Genomic DNA, 11,227 nt, shown 5'->3' on the forward strand with positions numbered 1-11,227 from the left:
CTCCCACTCTCCCTATCCCACGTCTCTAGGTGGTCGCAAAGCACCGAGCTGATCTCCCTGTGCTATGCAGCTGCTTCCCACTGGCTATCTATTTTACATTTGGTAGTGTATATATGTCCATGTTACTCTCTCACTTAGTCCCAGCTTACCCTTCCCCCTCCCCATGTCCTCAAGTCCATTCTCTACGTCTGTGTCTTTATTCCTGTCCTGGCTCTAGGCTCAGCAGAACCATTTTTTTTTAGATTCCATATATATGTGTTAGCATACGGTATTTGTTTTTCTCTTTCTGACGTACTTCACTCTGTATGACAGACTCTATCTCCATCCACCTCACTACAAATAACTCAATTTCATTTCTTTTTATGGCTGAGTAATATTCCATTGTATATATGTGCTACATCTTCTTTATCCATTCATCTGTTGGTGGACACCTAGGTTGCTTCCATGTCCTGGCTATTGTAAATAGTGCTGCAATGAACATTTTGGTACATGACTCTTTTTGAATTATGGTTTGCTCAGGGTATATGCCCAGTAGTGGGATTGCTGGGTCATATGGTAGTTCTATTTTTAGTTTTTTTAAGGAGCCTCCATACTGTTCTCCATAGTGGCTGTATCAATTTACATTCCCACCAACAGTGCAAGAGGCTTCTCTCTTCTCTACACCCTCTCTAGCATTTATTGTTTGTAGAGTTTTTGATGATGGCCGTTCTGACTGGTGTGAGGTGATACCTCATTGTAGTTTTGATTTGCATTTCTCTAATGATTACTGATGTTGAGCATCTTTTCATGTGTTTGTTGGCAATCTGTATATCTTCTTTGGAGAAATGTCTATTTAGGTCTTCTGCCCATTTTTGGATTGGGTTGTTTGTTTTTTTGATATTGAGCTGCATGACCTGCTTGTATATTTTGGAGATTAATCCTTTGTCAGTTGCTTCGTTTGCAAATATTTTCTCCCATTCTGAGGCTTGTCTTTTTGTCTTGTTTATGGTTTCCTTTGCTGTGCAAAAGCTTTTAAGTTTCATTAGGTCCCACTTGTTTATTTTTGTTTTTATTTCCATTTCTCTAGGAGGTGGGCCAAAAAAGACCTTGCTGTGATTTATGTCATAGAGTGTTCTGCCTATGTTTTCCTCTAAGAGTTTTATAGTGTCTGGCCTTACATTTAGGTCTTGAATCCATTTTGAGTTTATTTTTGTGTATGGTGTTAGGGAGTGTTCTAATTTCATTCTTTTACATGTAGCTGTCCGGTTTTCCCAGCACCACTTATTGAAGAGGCTGTCTTTTCTCCACTGTATACTCTTGCCTCTTTTATCAAAAATAAGGTGACCATATATGCGTGGGGTTATCTCTGGGCTTTCGATCCTGTTCCATTGATCTATGTTTCTGTTTTTGTGCCAGTACCATACTGCCTTGATTACTGTAGCTTTGGAGTAGTCTGAAGTCAGAGAGCCTGATTCCTCCAGCTCTGTTTTTCTTTCTCAAAATTGCTTTGGCTATTTGGGGTCTTTTGTGTTTCCATACAAATTGTGAACTTTTTTGTTCTAGTTCTGAGAAAAATGCCAGTGGTAGTTTGATAGGGGTTGCATTGAATCTGTAGATTGCTTTGGGTAGTATAGTCATTTTCACAATGTTGATTCTTCCAATCCAAGAACATGGTATATCTCTCCATCTGTTGGTATCATCTTTAATTTCTTTCATCAGTGTCTTATAGTTTTCTGCATACAGGTCTTTTGTCTCCTTAGGTAGGTTTCTTCCTAGGTATTTTATTCTTTTTGTTGCAATGGTAAATGGGAGTGTTTCCTTAATTTCTCTTTCAGAATTTTCATCATTAGTGTATAGGAATGCAAGAGATTTCTGTGCATTAATTTTGTATCCTGCAACTTTACCAAATTCATTGATTAGCTCTAGTAGTTTTCTGGTAGCATCTTTAGGATTCTCTATGTATAGTATCATGTCATCTGCAAACAGTGACAGCTTTACTTCTTCTTTTCCGATTTGGATTGCTTTTATTTCTTTTTCTTCTCTGATTGCTGTGGCTAAAACTTCCAAAACTATGTTGAATAATAGTGGTGAGAGTGGGCAGCCTTGTCTTGTTCCTGATCTTAGTGGAAATGGTTTCAGTTTTTCACCATTCAAGATGACATTGGCTGTGGGTTTGTCATATATGGCCTTTATTATGTTGAGGTAAGTTCCCTCTATGCCTACTTTCTGGAGGGTTTTTGTAATAAATGGGTGTTGAATTTTGTCAAAAGCTTTTTCTGCATCTATTGAGATGATCATATGGTTTTTATCTTCAATTTGTTAATATGGTGTATCACATTGATTGATTTGCGTATATTGAAGAATCCTTGCATTCCTGGCATAAACCCACTTGATCATGGTGTATGATCCTTTTAATGTGCTGTTGGATTCTGTTTGCTAGTATTTTGTTGAGGGTTTTTGCATCTATGTTCATCAGTGATATTGGCCTGTAGTTTTCTTTCTTTTTGATATCTTTTTCTGGTTTTGGTATCAGGGTGATGGTGGCCTCGTGGAATGAGTTTGGGAGTGTTCCTCCCTCTGCTATATTTTGGAAGAGTTTGAGAAGGATAGGTGTTAGCTCTTCTCTAAATGTTTGATAGAATTCTCCTGTGAAGCCATCTGGTCCTGGGCTTTTGTTTGTTGGAAGGTTTTTAATCACAGTTTCAATATCAGTGCTTGTGATTGGTCTGTGTATATTTTCTATTTCTTCCTGGTTCAGTCTCGGAAGGTTGTACTTTTCTAAGAACTTGTCCAATTCTTCCAGGTTGTCCATTTTATTGGCATATAGTTGCTTGTAGTAATCTCTCATGATCCTTTGTATTTCTGCAGTGTCAGTTGTTACTTCTCCTTTTTCATTTCTAATTCTGTTGATTTGAGTCTTCTCCCTTTTTTGCTTGATGAGTCTGGCTAATGGTTTATCAATTTTGTTTATCTTCTCAAAGAACCAACTTTTAGTTTTATTAATCTTTCCTATTGTTTCCTTCATTTCTTTTTCATTTATTTCTGATCTGATCTTTATGATTTCTTTCCTTCTGCTAACTTTGGGGTTTTTTTGTTCTTCTTCCTCTAATTGCTTTAGGTGTAAGGTTAGGTTGTTTATTTGAGATGTTTCTTGTTTCTTAAGGTAAGATTGTATGGCTATAAACTTCCCTCTTAGAACTGCTCTTGCTGCATCCCATAGGTTTTGGATCATCATGTTTTCATTGTCATTTGTCTCTAGGTAGTTTTTGATTTCCTCTTTGATTTCTTCAGTGATCTCTTGGTTATTAAGTAATGTATTGTTTAGCCTCCATGTGTTTGTATTTTTTACACATTTTTCCCTGTAATTGATATCTAGTCTCATAGCATTGTGGTCTGAAAAGATACTTGATATGATTTCAATTTTCTTAAATTTACCAAGGGTTGATTTGTGACCCAAGATATGATCTATCTTGGAGAATGTTCCATGAGCACTTGAGAAGAAAGTGTATTCTGTTGTTTTTGGATGGAATGTCCTATAAATATCAATTAAGTCCATCTTGTTTAATGTATCATTTAAAGCTTGTGTTTCCTTATTTATTTTCATTTTGGATGATCTGTCCATTGGTGAAAGTGGGGTGTTAAAGTCCCCTACTATGATTGTGTTACTGTTGGTTTCTGCTTTTATGGCTGTTAGCATTTGCCTTTGTATTGAGGTGCTCCTATGTTGGGTGCATAAATGTTTACAATTGTTATAGCTTCTTCTTGGATTGATCCCTTGATCATTATGTAGTGTCCTTCTTTTTCTCTTGTACTAGTCTTTATTTTAATGTCTGTTTTGTCTGACATGAGAATTGCTACTCCAGCTTTCTTTTGATTTCCATTTGCATGGAATATCTTTTTCCATTCCCTCACTTTCAGTCTGTATGTGTCCCTAGGCCTCAAGTGGGTCTCTTGTAGACAGCATATATACGGGTCTTGTTTTTGTATTCATGCAGCCAGCCTATGTCTTTTGGTTGGAGCATTTAAATCCACTTACATTTAAGGTAATTATCGATATGTATGTTCCTATTACCATTTTCTTAATTGTTTTGGGTTTGTTATTGTAGGTCTTTTCCTTCTCTTGTGTTTCCTGCCTAGAGAAGTTCCTTTAACATTTGTTGTAAAGCTGGTTTGGTGGTGCTGAATTCTCTTAGCTTTTGCTTGTCTGTAAAGGTTTTAATTTCTCTATCGAATCCGCATGAGATCCTTGCTGGGTAGAGTAATCTTGGTTGTAGGTTTTTCCCTTTCATCACTTTAAATATGTCCTGTCACTCCCTTCTGGCTTGCAGAGTTTCTGCTGAAAGATCAGCTGTTAACCTTATGGGGATTCCTTTGTATGTTATTTGTTGTTTTACCCTTGCTGCTTTTAATATTTTTTCTTTGTATTTAATTTTTGATAGTTTGATTAACATGTGTCTGACATGTCTCTCTCTGGGTTTATCCTATATGGTACTCTCTGTGCTTCCTGGACTTGATTGACTATTTCCTTTCCCATGTTAGGGAAGTTTTTGACTATAATCTCTTCAAATATTTTCTCAGACACTTTCTTTTTCTCTTCTTCTTCTGGGACCCCTATAATTCGAATGTTGGTGCATTTAACGTTGTCCCAGAGGTGTCTGAGACTGTCCTCAATTCTTTTCATTCTTTTTTCGTTATTCTGATCCCTGGCAGTTATTTCCACCATTTTATCTTCCAGCTCACTTATCCATTCTTCTGCTTCAGTTATTCTGCTATTGATTCCTTCTAGAGTATTTTTAATTTCAGTAATTGTGTTGTTCATCACTGTTTGCTTGCTCCTTAGTTTTTCTAGATCCTTATTAAATGTTTCTTGTATTTTCTCCATTCTGTTTCCAAGATTTTGGATGATCTTTACTATCATTACTCTGAATTCTTTTTCAGGTAGGTTGCCTATTTCATCTTCATTTATTTGGTCTTGTAGGTTTTTACCTTGCTCCGTCATCTGTAACATATTTTTTTGTTGTTTCATTTTATTTATTTGTTTGTTTGTTTGTTTGTTTTTATGGGTGGTGCTGTATTCCTGTCTTACTGGTTGTTTGACCTGAGACGTACAGCCCTGGAGTTTGCAGGCAGTTGGATAGAGCTGGGTCTTGGTGCTGAGATGAGGACCTCCGGGCAGCCTCACTCCAATTGATATTCCCTGGAGTCTGAGGTTCTCTGTTAGTCCAGCGGTTTGGACTCGGAGCTCCCACCACAGGAGCTCACGCCTGACCTCTGGCCTGGGAACCAAGATCCCGCAAGCTTCGGGGCACAGTTTAAAAAAAGAAAGAAAGAAAGAAAGAAGCAGTACAACATCAAAGAATAAAAAACAAAATAAAATTAGAAAGATAAAAAATATATTAGGAAAAATAAAACTATAATTGAAACAAGGTAAAATAAAACCACAACAGAAAAAGGGAAAAATAAAAGGGGGGTGGGGTGGGGAACAAGCCAAAAGGAGAGAACAATAACAAAGTAAAAAGAATAAAATAAAATGGAAAAATAAAAGATTTATTAGGAATAATAAAAATATAAAAGAATCAACAGCAATGAATCGACAAGGTAAAACAGAACCTCAGTCAAAAAGAGGAAAAAAAACAAAAAAAAACGCCTTGGCTGTGGGGGTGGAACTTAGGCAGGGGTGGGGTTTAGGGTGGGGTGGGACCTAGGTGGGTGGGGGGGTGACGTTTGAGTGTGGGGCGGGGTCTAGGCTCAAGACCTATACAGCCAGAAAAGGCCTTGGGGGCGGGACCTAGGCGGGGCAACGTTCAAGCATGGGGCGGGGCCTCTGCTTAGGACTGCCCAGAAGGGGAGAGGCAGCGTGGAAGGGAGGCCCTCTGGAGTGTGGAATTACAGAGTTTGGAGGTAGGGCCCTGGGTGAGCATGTGTGGGTGGGGTTTAGGCCCAGCGCGTTGGAGGGGGTCTCAGAGGGGGTCTCCGAGTGTAGAGGTGGGGCCCTGGGTGGGGGTGTAAGGGCGGGGCTTGGGTTCTGCACAGCAGGAGGGAGGCTCCGAGGGCAGAGGATTGGTCCGGGAACCCAACAGGCTCCCCGGTGCCCAAGTGGACAGGGAAAGCACTGCCACTTTCCCTTCCATTCCTGCAAGCCTCCCACACGGTCTCCCCCCGGGTCTCCCCCATTGCCACTGGACCCCTAACCATGGGTGAGTCCCTCTGGGTGTAGGGATTTCTTCCCTCCCCCAGCCATTCTGGTCCTGGAGGTCCGACCTTTACTTTTGCTCCCCCTTCCCTCCTTCCCACTCCCTCAGGACCCGCGCGGCTGGAGGGGGCCTCGGTGGGCAGAGGATCAGGCCCGGGATCTCAGCAGGTTCCTGGGGGTCCACGTGGTCAGGGGAAACCTGGCCACGCTCCCTTTGGCTCCTCTGCCCTCCCAATGGTTCCCCAATTTCCCCCTTCGGGTGTAGAATCCCTTCCCCTCCCCCAGCCGCCCCTCAGGGTCACCAGTTCCATCTGGCCTCCACTACTCCTCCCCCTTCACTCCCCCCCCATGCCCCACGGCCTACTCGGTCACTGGGGGTTCCTCCTGTCCCCTTAGGTGTCTGTGGTCCCCCACAGGTGCCTGGTAGGTGCCCTGGTTGTGCGGAGACGCGAATTCCGAGTCCTCCCAGTCCGCCATCTTGACCTCGCTCCCTGTACATTTCCGATCTTATCCTTAGTCACCCTAATGGCCATGAGAGGGAACCCACACCCAGCGGCCTTCTGGAGGCAGTCGTGATTTCTTAGAAGTTGTATTTTTTTTATCTTAAAAGAAACCTATATATATTTCGTATTTTTTCATGTTTATTTTAATATAGAAATGTCTTTCTGTAAAAGCATTAAGAAAATTTAAACAAAGGAAGGTGTGCCAAAGTTACCCCCAGCTTCCCAAACAGCTTCCTCCAAATCCAATCCAGCTTGGGACTCAGTATTTCACATGTCACTCACTTCCCTCGCTGTGCCCGCCCCCCGTCCTAACTCCAGCACACACACACACACACACACACACACACACTAGCTGTTGTCATCCCAACTTCTTGGGGCCCCTCTGATCCATAAGACTGAGCTTGTCCTGCTCCCATTGTTCTTTATTCTTTGAACAATGCTTGCACCCATTAGCCTTGTTCTTATGCACACACACACAACCCCCACTCTGTCCTTTCCTTCTGGAATGTTCTCCCATCACTGCAGTCCATCCTACATGCTCTTCAAAATCCAGCCCGCCAAGCCTCCTTGGATGCCTCCAACCCAAATCCTGTCTCCCTTTTTTGAAATCTTTTGGCGCTGTATCCATTCTTTTAAAACAAGCTCTTACTACTTCCTGCTTCCTCTGAGAATTGTGAACCTGTCTGGCCACCCACCCCTCTGGACTATAAGCTCCGTGAGAAAAGGTCCTTTCTTCCGTGTCCCACCCTCACTGGCCATAACAGATCACATATGGTTTCCAGACCACGTGAGACTTTCCCATCTACACTTGTCCGTGCTTCTTCCTCCGCCTGGGATTCCTTTTCTCCATACCCACCCCCTGCCCCACGTCTGCCTGGTGAATTTCCTAGCACCACTGCTCATTCCTTGTGACCCCACAGATTTCTGTCACTGATATATAACATTGTGTTGTACCAGTGTGTGTATGGATATGCCGTGTCTACCTAGACCGTGACCCCTGATGGCAGGGACCTCGTCTTGTCACCTTTGTATCCTGAGCCCAGTATGCTGCCTGGCCCATAGTATATGCTTAATAAATGCCTGGTGAATGGATGAAGCACATTGCAAAGTCTCCCTGGTGTCAAAGCTGCTACTATTAGATGCTCCCGGGACATGCAGGGCAGGGGCCAGGAGAGCCGGACATCCACATGGGTGCTGAAGCGGTGGGAGATCACAGACTTTAAGAAACCTACTGACCTTCATTTCAAATGATAGGGCATGAGTAGAGCTCCTCGACTAGCAGTCAGGAGTTGGGCTAGGATGGAGGGATGGAGGGATGGGAAAGGAAAACAGAGTGAAGAAGTTCCTCACGAACCTCATACTAAGAAATTCAGTAAAACAAAATCCAACAACAAAGTACTGCTGCCAGTAACAGTTACAATCACAAACTCAGAAGAGAGCAGCAAGGCCACTTTGTCTCAGTGCGATCTTTCCTGCCTGACCTGCTCATCAGCCATGGTTCTCCCCAAGCTGCAGGAGCGTGGGCAGTGCAGACACTGATGAAATCTCCCCATCAGAACCTCCTGTAAGGACAGGACCCAGGAGGAAGGAGCTGGGGGGCTTGGAGGCAGGTAACTCTACATCCAGCATCACCCTTGCTATGGGTGACCTTCACTTTGACTCTTTTCTCCAAACCAAACCTCGGACATGTGAAATGACAAGTGCACGTGTATTTATAGGAACAGTAAGTTGCAACACAGGTAACTCTTGACTTCTGAAAGGAGTCTATCCCACAGCCTTTTCTAATACTCTTATTTAGAAACACAAATGAAACACACTGAAAACGCACCTTTGGACATTTCCTTACAGAGCTGATGCAGGACCTGTTCACATAATAAATCCCAGCCACCACAGAATTCAACACGCCACTCTAATTTATTCTAAAACCTCTCTTTTCTGGCAAAGACCCAAAACTTTCTTAAATTCCTTTCATTCGTCTTCTCTTCCATCACCAGGCTCAGCAGTTGGAATTCTTTCTGAGGCTATTTTTCCAAGTCTCACTGTTGGCATGTATGGCAACAGAAAAAACTAGCAGTGCCTCATTGAGATGTGGGTACTGGGGGGGTCCCAGCAATTTAGAGTCAGGCCTCAGGAAATTGATAAATTCCATACAGCATGGTCCTTCGGGGGTCACTCCCAAATAGAAGGAACTATTCGGCGTAAGAATGGTGAGAGCTTGCTGTCTTTGGAATTGAGACTATTCTGGCAATTTTACAATATTGACTGGGGCTGCGGAAAGCTTCAAAGAGATTCTCACTCATCATCTCAAGTATAACTGACTCTGAAATTCTCTTGCCGCCCCCATGAATCTGCGGTGAATACTACTTAGATAGCTTAATATAATGTAAAGTAAATGTGGCTGAGAGCTTGAAATTATGAAATAACTATATTGCGAGGATAGAAGGATGTGGAGTACAAGTGTAAGCTAGATAAATGCTCACCTACCACAATATAAAATCAATATAAAATGTCTAGAATGTTAAATCAAGAAATAGCACTCAGGGGCTTCCCTGGTGGCGCAGTGGTTGAGAATCTGCCTGCCAATGCAGGGGACATGGGTTCGAGCCCTGGTCTGGGAGGATCCCACATGCCGCGGAGCAACTAGGCCCGTGAGCCACAACTACTGAGCCTGCGCTTCTAAAGCCTGTGCTCCGCAACAAGAGAGGCTGCGATAGTAAGAGGCCCGCGCACTGTGATGAAGAGCGGCCCCCGCTTGCCACAACTGGAGAAAGCCCTCGCATAGAAACGAAGACCCAACACAGCCAAAAATAAATAAACAAATAAATAAATAATAAAAATAAAGGAATTCCTTTAAAAAAAAAAAAGAAAGAAAGAAATAGCACTCAGAGTGTGAATTTGGAAATATGAAAATGCCAGAGGAAGGAACTAGACAAATTCATGGTGGTTGCCTGAGGGAGTTTTGCCCAATTCTTCTGTAGGGGACATCTAGAAGATCTGGAGAAACTGTTTTTTAAATCTACTTAAAGGCATTGGAGAACAACTATAAGGCAGTAAACAGAGTGAAGGTGCAGGAATAAGATGTGGATCAACTGAAATCAAGAGACTAATTAATTAATTAATGTGATTAAGACCTATTCACCAAAAAGGACCATCAATGAACAAATAGGCAAATGAGAGTATGGAAGAATACACGTATCTGAAAAGGATTCTCATAGCCAAGATGTGAAAACCCTCCTACAGATCAATAAGAAAAAGACAACACAAAAGACAAGTGAACAAGAGACTTGAGAATTTCACAAAAGTATATCCAACGTCCAAAAGCAGATGAAAAGATAGTCAATCTCCTTTAGTCATCAGGGAAGTGCAAATTAAAACAACACTGCAATACCACCCCCAGAATGGCTAAAGTTAAGACGACTGACAGTATCAAGTATTGGCAAGGGTATGGAGCAGTTGAAACTCTCATATATTATTGGTGAGAATGTAAATTGGCGTACTTTAAAAAACAGTCCATTGATATCTACCAAAGTTGGATCCACATGTGTCCTATGACACAGCAATCCTACTCATAGATAGAAATCCATGCCCATATGCAACAGAAGACAAAAATGTTATGGCAGCATTCTGTGCAGTAGCCAACAGTGGAAACAACCCACATATCCATCAGCCATAAAATGCATAAATAAATTGTGATCACTGAAAACTCCACAGAAATGACAATTAACCAATTAAAGCTGCATGCAGCAACATGAGTGAATCTCACAAAAATGTCAAGTCAAAGAAGTGAGACATAACTATGTCAGATACTGAGTGGTTCCATTTTTTAGAAATTTCAAGGAGGCAAAGCTCATGAATGATGATAGTGAGGATAATGGTTACCTTTGGGGAGAAGGGAGGGGAGTTGGGGGGAGGGTGTCCCCAAAGCTGGTTATGTTCCGTTTCTTGACTTGGGTGATGATATGGGTGTGTCCACTTTGTGACAATACATTTTATCTGTAGCAACGAATTTGTTCTCTTTTCTGTATGGTATTATTCTTCAATTAAAAAAAAAAAAAAAACCCTAAATACCTTATCTTCGTTATAGCTGACCTCTAGTCTAAGTGTGTTTCCTTGCTCAGCCTCAACCAAAGGAAAAACACAGGTGATTGTGCTGGGGTGCAGGGCGGGGGGGAGCTTAGGGAGATCGAAGGGGGATGGGGTGAGACACGGGGCTGCAAACCTCTCATTATGAGTCTTTGGTATTATTTAATGTTCAACTCTGTGCAGACGTTTCATTAATAATACTTTGATGTATACAGAATATACAGTCAACATATACATGTATAAAATGGAGATGATAATTTCTGCCTTTGGCAGAAGACAGAGAAAATAGAATTAGCCAGAATTTAAAAATTAAAGCACCATCAAAGAAAAACAGCATTCTTTCAACAGGTGAATATACATGATATTCACATGTATATGTGAATATGTATCATATGTACATTACACACACATCACAACATATATAAGGTCTTGCTCAATTTTATTTTTCTTAAGATTAAAGAAACTTTTC

The sequence above is a fragment of the Balaenoptera ricei genome, chromosome 1, assembly GCF_028023285.1.
Source record: "Balaenoptera ricei isolate mBalRic1 chromosome 1, mBalRic1.hap2, whole genome shotgun sequence".
NCBI classification, from domain to species: Eukaryota; Metazoa; Chordata; class Mammalia; order Artiodactyla; family Balaenopteridae; genus Balaenoptera; species Balaenoptera ricei.